Below are 12,123 nucleotides of genomic sequence, written 5' to 3' on the forward strand. Positions count from 1 at the left end.
TGGTGCCTTGCTGGTCACATGGGGGAATGCAACCAGGGGGAATCCAGCGATGGAGGCAAATCCTACTGCCCTTTGTTCCTGCGAGGCCCCATCTGTTTGAAATTGTATGTACTGCCCAGATTTTGCAATAGGGCATCAATGACCTGCGAGGTGCAATGGTGAGTTGCCGCTTGTGAGACATAACTAAATTCTGCTGCCAAATCTTGGAAGGAACTGGAGGCGAAGAAGTTCAAGGCCACAGTGACTTTTGCGGCTACAGGCAGGGCATGGTGAGCAGTACTGCGAAGTGTGAGGTCGTCCTCCATGAGGGCACAAATCTCAGTCACCATCTGCCTGGATAGGCGCAGTCTCCATGCGGCACTGATTCTCTGGCATATCCAGGTAACTTGATGCTAAGGGTATGGCTTCCATTGCCTTCCTGCCCCTTGTTCCTCTCCTCTGCCCTCCTAATGCCCAGGTCTCTGCAGCTGCTCCTGAGGATGTTGATCCTCATTGCTACGTCATTCATATGCACAGGAAATGTTGATATTTGAAGCAATTGCACCGGCAAAGTGCAGTTTAGCTCCAAGATGCTATGTACTCCAACAAAAAAAAACTGCATTTATATATCTATGGCATTAACTCCTGCATCGTTGAATTATCCCATTTAGACATGGGACCAGATTTTCAAAGCCCACTGGGAGCAGGAACCGATTTGAATATCACTTTCTTGGAGGTTGGTACTGGGCCCCACCTCCGAAACGCGATGTGATTTTTAAAGTGCAGCCGACAGGGAGAGAACGGATCAGGTGCCCACATCCAATTAATTTCCTGTTGAACTCATTAAAGAGCTCATTAACAGGCTTGTCAGTTTCAGAGAACAATTTTTAAATGCTGGGAACGGAAAAGACGCCATGGAGGGAATATAACAGTGTTGTGAAGACGTGAACAGTATGGAGGGCCATGAGGGCTACAGGAAGGACTGACTGAAATAAAGCAGAGGCAGCAAATAAAGGTCCATCAAAGCTATGGGCAACATTAGAAAATCAGCTTAAGATCAAAGTCAATTTCAGAGTACATCATCTGGAACTCATGCGGTACAGACAAAAATTTGACTAGAGCTTGGACGTTAGCCGATGCAGAGAGAAAGCAAAAGAATGCAATTTCTCTGATACTGAACTCTCTGAATGAATTATGGAATTGGTTATCACCTCTACTCCTTTTGAGGCGTTCCAGAAAGACCTCCTGCAAAAGCTGAAGGGACACGATGTGGAGAGCATACTACAGGACGGGCAAAGTTATGAAGCAATTATCGCAGGGAGACAGTGCTTGCAAGCCTTAGGGTCCTGATCGCCTGTCAGTACCATATCCAAGGCACCCAGGTAGAACAATGTGTGCAGTAACTGCAGGCTCTCCCACCAACTGCACAGATGCCCAGCATACAGAGACATGTGCAAGGCATGCAGGCTTAGTGGGCACTGGGCCAAACTTTGCAGAAGGTTCAGCAGCAGGAACGTGGAGAAAAGCCAGAGTGGGCAGCGCTCAAATCACAGATGTACCCCATCCAGAGGCGAAGGGAAATGAGACACTTCCAGGCATTGCCAAGGGCATAGACCTATCCACAAAATGGGGGAATGACAGACCAAATGGATGAGGTAGATCAAGGTGAAGACACCTCAGGTGAACAGCTATTTCACACCTTAGTGGAACAAGTCCATTCTGTCAACAAAACGGAAGCTTTTGCAACACTCGTGTCTACCCCAATAAGGCTGGATGGCATCGACTGAGGGTGAAGATTGACACATCTGGAAGTATCAACAGTCTACCTTTTCGCATTCTCCAGGACATGTACTACAAGGCATGGAAGTCTGTGGTCCAACCCACAAATGTGAGGTTTACGGCATACAGTGGCTCGACAATAAAGTGCCCAGATTCCCTTCACCTGGAATGCAGGTACCAAGAGTCAACATGGTCTCCTCAGATATTCTACATAGTGAACATGGTCAGGACTAGCAGTAGCAGAGCTGCCAACATGCAACAAACTTAACATGGTCACCATTCAGGAGCTGACCGAGTCAGAAGACCGGAGCAGCCAAAATAGGTGCACGCCCATTGGATCGGTATAAGACCTCCAGACAGTGTACCTGGACAGGTTTGACAAGGTTGGGAATTTCCACGGGGACATAGTACAACACCTTAAAGAAGGTGCAACACTGTCAATCAACCCACTGCAAAAATGCAGCGTGCACATTTCAGAAAAATTGAAGATGGAACTGGATGGAATGGAAAATCAAGGCATCATTCGATGAGTGTAACATCACATGGACTGGTACTTTTCTATCACTATTGCAATCAAGAAGGGCGGTTCAATTCGACCATAATAAAAGCAAAATACTGCAGATGCTGCAAATCTGAAATAAAAACAAGAAATGCTGGAAATGCTCAGCAGATCTGGCAGCATCTGTGGAGAGAGAAGCAGAGTTAACCTTTCAGGTTAGTGAGCCTTCATCAGAACTGGCAAATATTTGAAATGTAATAGGTTTTAAGCAAATAAAGTGGGGGTGGGGCAAGAGATAACAAAAGAGAAGGTGTTGATCGGATAAGGTCACAGAGAATAACTGACCAGAAGGTCATGGAGCAAAGGCAAACGGTATGTTAATGGTGTGGTGAAAGACAAAGCATTCATGCAGAGAGGGTGTTAATTGACAGAAAAATGAACAGACCTGGCCCAAAGCACAAACATGAAAAAAACAGTGGGTAGACACAGTAGAAACAAACTAAACAAACTAAAATAAAATAAACAAATTAAAAATAAAAAAGATAAAAGAAAAAATAATGAAAAATAATAATGCTCTGAAATTATTGAACTCAATGTTCAGTCCGGCAGGCTGTAGCGTACCTAATTGGTAAATGAGATGCTGTTCCTCAAGCTTGTGTTGATGTGCACTGGAACACTGCAGCAATTCAACTATGTTTAGACCCCAGTAAACTAGACAAAGCCTTAGAGAGATGTTCTCATAAGATAACAACACTAGAAGAGTTAAACCCAATGTTTTCTACAGTGAAACACTTTTCCAAATTAGACACAAAAAATGGATATTGGCCCATACACCTGTCAAGAGAGTCACAAGAGCTAATAATGCTCAGGACTCCCAATGGCAGGTACTATTTCCCCTGTTTACTATTTGGGCTGTCGGTCAGCCAGGATATATTTCAACAGCATATGGACCAGATAACAGTGTAAATCCCGGGCTGTGTGTGTATTGCGGACGACATCGCTGTAGTAGGGCGCACAGAAGATGACCATGACAGAGACTTACACATGTTAATGGATACTGCCAGATGCAAAGATTTAGTTTACAACAGCAAAAAGTACTCCATTAAGGCTGATCACATGATTTTTTTTTTTGGTGCCATTTACTGAAGTTCAGGTATCCACCCAGATTCTGGGAAAATCAAAGACATCAAGTCAATGCTGACACCGCAGGACAAGGACGACTTCCAAAAGTATCTATGTCTATTCAACTTCCTTGTTGCATACATGCTGTTAAGACTGAAGCAGGAGGAGTGCACTGTTTATTCTAGTTACACTTCTCCACAGGTCACAGCATATATTTAAATATTCCCACTTACCGATACGGTCAATCATATACTCTATTTTTCCCAGAATAAAACACACTATCCAGATATCTTTAATGAATAACAAAATTATCAGTTTATTGTAAAACAAGCCTTAACCAGTAATGAAGTAAAGCATAAACACACAGATTGAGATTTTAAAGTTCCCTTTTTATCTTAGCCCCTCACACTCACACACATACACATACATGGTTAACTGGAAAAATAAAAGGGATTTTTGTTCAGAACTCTGTTATAGACAAAATAATACTTGGGCTGAATACTTGCACATTCTTGAAGAAAACAGCAGATGAGATATGTTGTGTTCCAAAACTAGCATACAGTCTGGCCTCTGAGTACACTGTGATCTTTTAGAACAGTTCTTTTCAGGTGGTGTTGAGAATTAATTTAGCAGGCTTTTCTTCAAAGATAGGAGACAAGATGAATTGACACAGTGGACTTCTCATAGTCTTTAAGAGAGGTGCTGGAAAGCTGAGCTGGGTTGTGGTCTTCTCTCCTTCCTTGGGAATTCTCTTCTCCTTCTGCAGGCTTGGCTCTTTAAACATTCAGCAAGAATCTGTTTTTTTCCTCCGTGACACTTCTTCAGCAGGCTTGGCAGTAACATTATCTCATTCCAGAAGATAAACACTGATACTACAACCAAAGGTTTGCGAGTCTGCTGCTCTCTCAGGTGCACGCCCTGCTGCTCTCAGGCTTGTCCTGTCAAAGGGCACACTTCTCTGCCTACATCTTCCCCAGTTACCAGGGTTTCTGTTCTAGTTTTAACTTCAGTCATATGACAAGCAGTAAACATTGTTGCCTAGGACCCTGTCCTATCAACACCTTCACCTTTGTTATCTCTTGCCCCACCCCTGCTTTACTTGCTTAAAATCTTTTACATTTCTAATATTTGTCACTTCTGAAGAAGGGTCTCTAACCTGAAACGTTAACTCTGTTTCTCTCTGCACAGATGATGCCAGACCCGCTGAGTATTTCCAGCATTTCTTGTTTTTATTTCAGATTTCCAGCATCTGCAGTATTTTGCTTTTATTATAACATTGTTGCCTAATTATTTCAGTGTCCTCTTGATGACCCTCTTGAAAAAAGAACTGGTCCAACATTTCTTCAGTTTGACTATGAATTCCTCAAAAAATATTTTTAACAAAATACAGAAGCACTTGAATAACAATATCAAGCTTCTTGGAGAAGGCATCTCCACTAAAAGAATTACTGAAGAAAGACACGCCATTCCTATGGCAGGACATGCTTTCAATGCATTGAAACAAGCACCATCAGCTGAGTCATGTCTTTTATACTAAGAGCCTCAGAACACAACAACATTAGAAGTGGACACATTGCAGAAAGGTCTCGGTGCATGCCTTCTTCAAGACGGCAAGCCTGTTGCGTTTGGTTCAAAATGTCTGTCACCAGCACAAGCAAATTACTCCAATAGTGAATGAGAAACTCTTGTTCTTGTCTTTGGGACCAGGTTCCACACATACTTATTTGAGAAAGAGTTCACAGTTGTTACGACCAGGTGGGAAGGGGTCTAAGGGTTCCCTCTCAGCCTTTGCCTGGTTTAACCGTAACAGGGTTTAATTTTAAAACTTTGTGTTTTTAGCTTATCCTCAGTGAATCCTTGTTCACTGCTCCAATTGTAAGGCAAAGAAATCAAACAGATTTCCTTAGATTTAAGCATGAAAGGTAGAAGTTTATTAATCTTAAACTCGAATCTGATTAATGACTGTGAATATGCAAGGCGACCATGCTAGCATGCATACGCGATAAACACACACACAGGTAGAGATAGAAAAAGTAGATGAAATAAAGGGGAAAAGTTTGAGGAAATATCTGGTAGTTACAGTCCTTTAAGTTCAAGGTGGAGTCTTTGGGTGCCGGTATGTCTTGCAATTCGTTGAGGCCCAGTTCACCCTTCAACTTGTTCCGATGTAGGAGTCTTTTCTCTCTTGAGGCTTACGTGTCTTCCGTGGGTCCGGTGGCTTGGGAGAAAGCGAGAGAGAGAGACAGCCAGGCGACAGATTTGCTTGTTTCAGCTTCAGTTGCACACTGCCTTCTGGGTCTTTCTCTGTGGCATAATTCAAAAAACTCCACGTTGCCCAGCAAGTTAGTCGGGTGACTAGCTCCTTATGTTGGAACAGTCGCTCCTGTGGTTTGTGGTTTGGATTAATTTAACAGTCTTTGGAATGTGCTTCCTTACACCTTCAGTGTCTGGTGATCAAATTCCATTTGGGTTAATTGGAGCAGGGAATCGTCCTTTGTCTCCACAAGCAGCATCCCTTAGTATGAAAATGTCCTTCCAGCCCAGTGTCTGGTGATCTTCAAACAAGTCATTTCTTCACTCCAGCAGCAGTTTAAATTCAATGTTCATATGGCAAAATTAATTTGCCTCATTCTTGGCAGGTGGGGGGTCTGCAGGATACCTCCGCACTCAGCGGAATGAAATGCAATTTTTAAAAGAACATTTCATTAAAAGGGACTTGAGAGAAGATAAGGACAGGAAAACACACATGCATCTCTCTCTTTTATTCAGAAACCATGGTCGATGGGCAGCAGCTGTTATTGCCTGGGGATAACTGAGATTGATTGAAGTTTAAAAAAAAGGTTCCTTTTAAATTAAAGCCCTAGGATAGCTACCTGTAAATTTTTAGTATTTACTGGCTATACTAGTGCTGTTTGCATGGAGTGAGGCTGTAAGTTAAGTCTGGGTATTTTCGTTGGCTGGGGGCGGTGGAAGGTGCTCTTTGGTCTTTTTCTTTCTCAACCTCAAAGGTACAGGGGATAAAAGTTGATTGTAAATAGCTGGTAAGTTATTACACTGGCAAGTTTTTTTTTCATTGTAACAGTAAGTAATGGCGGGGCAGCTTGGCCAAGCGGAATATACCTCCTGTGGAATGTGGGATATCGTGGACATGCCATGTGACCTTGGCGAACATGTCTGCAGAAAGTGTCTCTGGTCGCAGAAGCTTGAGCTTCGGGTTTCGGAGCTCGAGCGGTGGCTGGAGTCATTGTAGCACATCCGTGAGGTGGAGGACGACGTGGATGGCACGTTTCAGGAGGTAGTCAAGTCGGTGCCAAGGCGAGCACAGTTGGGGGTTGACTGGGTGGCTGTCAGACGGACAAAGAAGTCAGGGTAGGTAGTGCAGAAGTCCCCAGAGGACATCCCACTTTCTAACTGCTATTCAGTCCCAAGTACTGATGAGAGAGAGGGTTCCTCTGGAGAATGCACCGAGAGTCATGACCGGAATGTCATGGCTGACTCAGCTATGCTGGGATGGAGAAAAAGGCACAAGAGGGCAATAGTGGTAGGAGATTCTATGATTAGAGGAACAGATAGGCATTTCTGTGGTCGCAGACGTGATTCCAGGATGGTATGTTGCCTCCCTGGTACAAGGGTCTTGGATATCACTGAGCGGCTACAAAGTATTCTGGAAGGCGAGGGTGCATAACCGGAGGTTGTGGTCCACGTTGGTAACAATGACATAGGCAGAAAGAGGGATGAGATCCTGCAAAAAGAATTTAGGGAGCTAGGCAGCAGATTAAAAAGCAGGATCTCAAAGGTTGTAATCTCTGGGTTTCTTCTGGTGCCAGGGGCTAGTGAGTATATGAATAGGAGGTTAGAGCAGATGAATGCATGGTTGGGGAGATGGTGCAGGAGGGAGAGCTTTAGATTCTTGGATCACTGGGCCTGTTTCTGGCAAAGGTGGGATCTGTATAAGATGGACGGGTCGCACCTGAACCAGAACGGGACCAGCATCCTAGCTGGGAGGTTTGCTAGTGCTGTTTGGGGGGGGAGGGGGGGCGGGTTTAAACTAATTTGGCAGAGGAATGGGATACAGAGTGGAAGCACAGTAGAGGGTAATGTACAATCAAATATATATGTGAAGCTAAGTCAGTCCGGAGAACAGAGTAAATATAGACCTGTTAAGGCTAAGACAAATATTGCAAGGCTGGATTGTATCTATTTTAATGCTAGGACTCTTACTATAGCAGGCTTAGCACTCTTAATTATTTCAGGGGTAATCCCGTCCTTCCCAGGGGCTTTTCCGCTGCCTAGAGAATCAATGGCATTACTGAGTTCCGATTTTGTTGGCTGTACGTCCAGCTCATCCATGACTGGTAGAGGCTGTGCTGCATTGAGGGCACTCTCAGTGACAACATTCTCCCTGGAGTACAGTTCTAGGTAGTGCTCAACCCAACGGTCCATTTGCTTGCGTTGGTCAGTAATTGTGTCCCCTGATTTAGATTTGAGGGGGGCGATCTTCTTGATGGTTGGCCCAAAAGCTCTCTACAAATTGCTTTGCCTGTGCTGGGATGAGGGAGCAGTACCACAGGACATGCGCGATGCCAATATCATCACCCTCCATAAAAACAAAGGTGACCGCGGTGACTGCAACAACTACCGTGGAATCTCCCTGCTCAGCATAGTGGGGAAAGTCTTCGCTCGAGTCACTTTAAACAGGCTCCAGAAGCTGGCCGAGCGTGTCTACCCTGAGGCACAGTGTGGCTTTCAAGCAGAGAGATCGACCATTGACATGCTGTTCTCCCTTCGTCAGCTACAGGAGAAATGCCGCGAACAACAGATGTCCCTCACCCCCTTTGGTGATCTCACCAAAGCCTTTGACCTCGTCAGCAGACGTGGTCTCTTCAGACAACTAGAAAAGATCGGATGTCCACCAAAGCTACTAAGTATCATCACCTCATTTCATGACAATATGAAAGGCACAATTCAGCCTCATCAGACCCCTTTCCTATCCTGAGTGGCATGAAACAGGGCTGTGTTCTCGCACCTACACTGTTAGGGATTTTCTTCTCCCTGCTGCTCTCACATGCGTTCAAGTCTTCAGAAGAAGGAATTTTCCTCCACGCAAGATCAGGTGGCGGGTTGTTCAGCCATGCCCGTCTAAGAGCGAAGACCAAAGTACGGAAAGTCCTCGTCAGGGAACTTCTCTCTGCTGACGATGCTGCATTAACATCTCACACTGAAGAGTGTCTGCAGAATCTCATTGACAGGTTTGCGGCTGCCTGCAATGAATTTGGCCTAACCATCAGCCTCAAGAAAACGAACATCATGGGACAGGACGTCAGTAATGCTCCATCCATCAATATCGGCGACCACGCTCTGGAAGTGGTTCAAGAATTCACCTACCTAGGCTCAACTATCACCAGTAACCTGTCTCTCGATGCAGAAATCAACAAGCGCATGGGAAAGGCTTCCACTGCTATGTCCAGACTGGCCAAGAGAGTGTGGGAAAATGGTGCACTGACACAGAACACAAAAGTCCGACTGTATCAAGCCTGTGTGCTCAGTACCTTGCTCTACGGCAGCGAGGCCTGGACAACGTATGTCAGCCAAGAGCGACGTCTCAATTCATTCCATCTTCGCTGCCTCTGGAGAATCCTTGGCATCAGGTGGCAGGACCGTATCTCCAACACAGAAGTCCTCGAGGCGGCCAACATCCCCAGCTTTTACACCCTACTGAGTCAGCGGCGCTTGAGATGGCTTGGCCATGTGAGCCGCATGGAAGATGGCAGGATCCCCAAGGACACATTGTACAGCGAGCTCGCCACTGGTATCAGACCCACCGGCCATCCATGTCTCCGCTTTAAAGACGTCTGCAAATGCGACATAAAGTCCTGTGACATTGATCACAAGTCGTGGGAGTCAGTTGCCAGCGATCGCCAGAGCTGGCGGGCAGCCATAAGGGGGGGCTAAAGTGTGGCAAGTCGAAGAGACTTAGCAGTTGGCAGGAAAAAAGACAGAAGCGCAAGGGGAGAGCCAACTGCGAAACAGCCCTGACAACCAATTTTATCTGCAGCACCTGTGGAAGAATCTGTCACTCTAGTATTGGCCTTTATAGCCAATCCAGGTGCTGCTCCACAAACCACTGACCACCTGCAGGCGCTTACCCATTGTCTCCCGAGACAAGGAGGCCAAAGCAGAAGAAGAAAAAGGACTCTTACTAGTAAGGCAGATGAACTGAGGGTGCTGATTAACACATGGGAAGATTATATTATTGCTATTGCTGAGACATGGTTGAGGGAAGGGCAGGACTGGCATCTCAATATCCCAGGGTATAGGATCATCAGACGTGATAGGGGAGGGGGTAAAAGAGAAGGTGGCATTGCACTGTTGATTAAAGAGACAATTACTGCAGTAAGGAGGGATGACATCTTGGAAGCCATATGGGTAGAACGTAACAAAAAGGGGGCTATTACTTGGCTGGGAGTGTACTACAGGCCTCCAAACAGTCAGGCAGTGGTAGAGGAACAGACATGTAGGCAAATCTCAGAGAGGTGCAATAATAATAGGGTAATAATAGTAGGGGATTTCAACTTCTCCTATATTAGAGGGGATAGTATTTATGCAAAAAGCTTAAAGGGTGCGGAATTCTTCAAGTGCATTCAGGAATGCATTTTGAGCCAGCATGTAGAGAGTCCTACAAGAGGAGGGGCGGTTTAGTTTAGTTTAGTTTAGTTTAGAGATACAGCACTGAAACAGGCCCTTCGGCCCACCGAGTCTGTGCCGACCATCAACCACCCATTTATACTAATCCTACACTAATTCCATATTCCTACCACATCCCCACCTGTCCCTATATTTCCCTACCACCTACCTATACTAGGGGCAATTTATAATGGCCAATTAACCTATCAACCTGCAAGTCTTTGGCATGTGGGAGAAAACCGGAGCACCCGGAGGAAACCCACGCAGACACAGGGAGAACTTGCAAACTCCACACAGGCAGTACCCAGAATTGAACCCGGGTCGCTGGAGCTGTGAGGCTGCGGTGCTAACCACTGCGCCACTGTGCCGCCCCAACTTAATCCTAGGGAATGAAGCCGACAAGTGGTAGAAGTGGCAGTGGGTAGTGGCCTGTTTTAGGTCGGGAAAAAGAACCCGACCGAACCACAGCAGGCCCGAGCCCGACCTGGCCCAAGTCCCTCCGATTTTGCCCTGAGCCCAACCCGAACTGAACCTGCCACTAGTCAGCCCACCCCGAGCCCAACCCGACTATCCCTTTACTTATCTTCCTGACATCGAACCTGCAAGAAGTTGCAGCTCATGCACGAGACGTCATAGTGACATTACTCGCTCAGTGCGCAGTCTCAGTTTCGTCCTGGACTCCCAGCTCAGGTAAGTTTTTTTATTTATAATACTTACCAGCAGAGCAATTACCGTGTGTGTCCGGTCCAACCCGACCTGACTCGATCTGGGCTCGGCTCAACCCGACCCAAGCCCGAAAGCCGGCCCCGGAAGATGGGCCCGACCTGACCCAAATCCGACACATGTCATCGGGTTCGGGTCGGGTAGCAGGCCTCTAGCAGTGGGGGAGCATTTCGGGGATAGTGACCCTAACTCTGTAAGATTTAAGGTTGTTATGGAAAAGGACATAGAGGGACTGGAAATAAGAGTCCTGAATTGGGGGAAGGCAGATTTCAATATGATAAAACAGGATCTGGCCAAAGTGAACTGGGAGCAGCTTCTTATAGGAAAGTCTACATCAGATCAGTGGGAGTCATTGAGAAGAAAAATTGCAGGTTCAAATGCAGCCTGTTCCTGTAAAGGTGAAGAGTAGGACCAACAGGTCAAGGGAACCCTGGATGTCGAGGGATCTAGAGGATTGAATAAGGGGAAAAAAGGAGGTGTATGGCAGTTTCAGAGTGCTGAAAACAGCGGAGGCCATAGAGGAGTATAGGAAGTGTAGGGGAGTACTTAAAAAAGTAATTAGGAGAGCGAAGAAGGGGCATGAAAAATCACTGGCAGACAAGATAAAGGAAAATCCCAAGGCGTTTCATAAGTATGCTAGGGGCAAGAGGGTAACAAGGGAAAAAGTGGGGTCCAATAGGGATCAAAGAGGCAATCTGTGTGTGGAACCGGAGGACATAGGGGAGGTTTTGAACGATTACTTTTCATCTGTGTTCTCTATGGAGAGGGACAATGTAGGTGTAGAGATCAGGGAAGGGGATTGTGATATACTTGATCAAATTAGCATTGAAAAGGAGGAGGTATTAGCTGTATTAGCGGGCTTAATGGTGGACAAAATCCCAGGCCCAGATGAGATGTATCCCAGGCTGCTATGTGAGGCAAGGGAGGAGATAGTGGGGCTCTAACACAAATTTTCAGATCTTCTCTGGCCACAGGAGAGGTACCAGAGGTTTGGAGGACAGCAAATGTGGTACCATGATTCAAGAAGGGTTGCAGGTATAAACCAGGTAATTACAGGCCAGTGAGTCTAACATCAGTGGTAGGGAAATTATTGGAAAAAATTCTGAGGGACAGGATTCATCTCCACTTGGAGAGGCAGGGATTAATCAGGGATAGTCAGCATGGCTTTGTCAGAGGGAGATTGTGTCTAACAAATTTGATTGAATTTTTCGAGGAGGTGACTAGAGGTGTAGATGAGGGTAAAGCTGTTGATGTAGTCTACATGGACTTCACTAAGGCTCTTGATTAGGTCCCGCACGGGAGATTGTTTAAGAAAGTAAAAGCCTATGGATCCAGGG

This window comes from Heterodontus francisci, chromosome 8 (assembly GCF_036365525.1).
Source record: "Heterodontus francisci isolate sHetFra1 chromosome 8, sHetFra1.hap1, whole genome shotgun sequence".
NCBI classification, from domain to species: Eukaryota; Metazoa; Chordata; class Chondrichthyes; order Heterodontiformes; family Heterodontidae; genus Heterodontus; species Heterodontus francisci.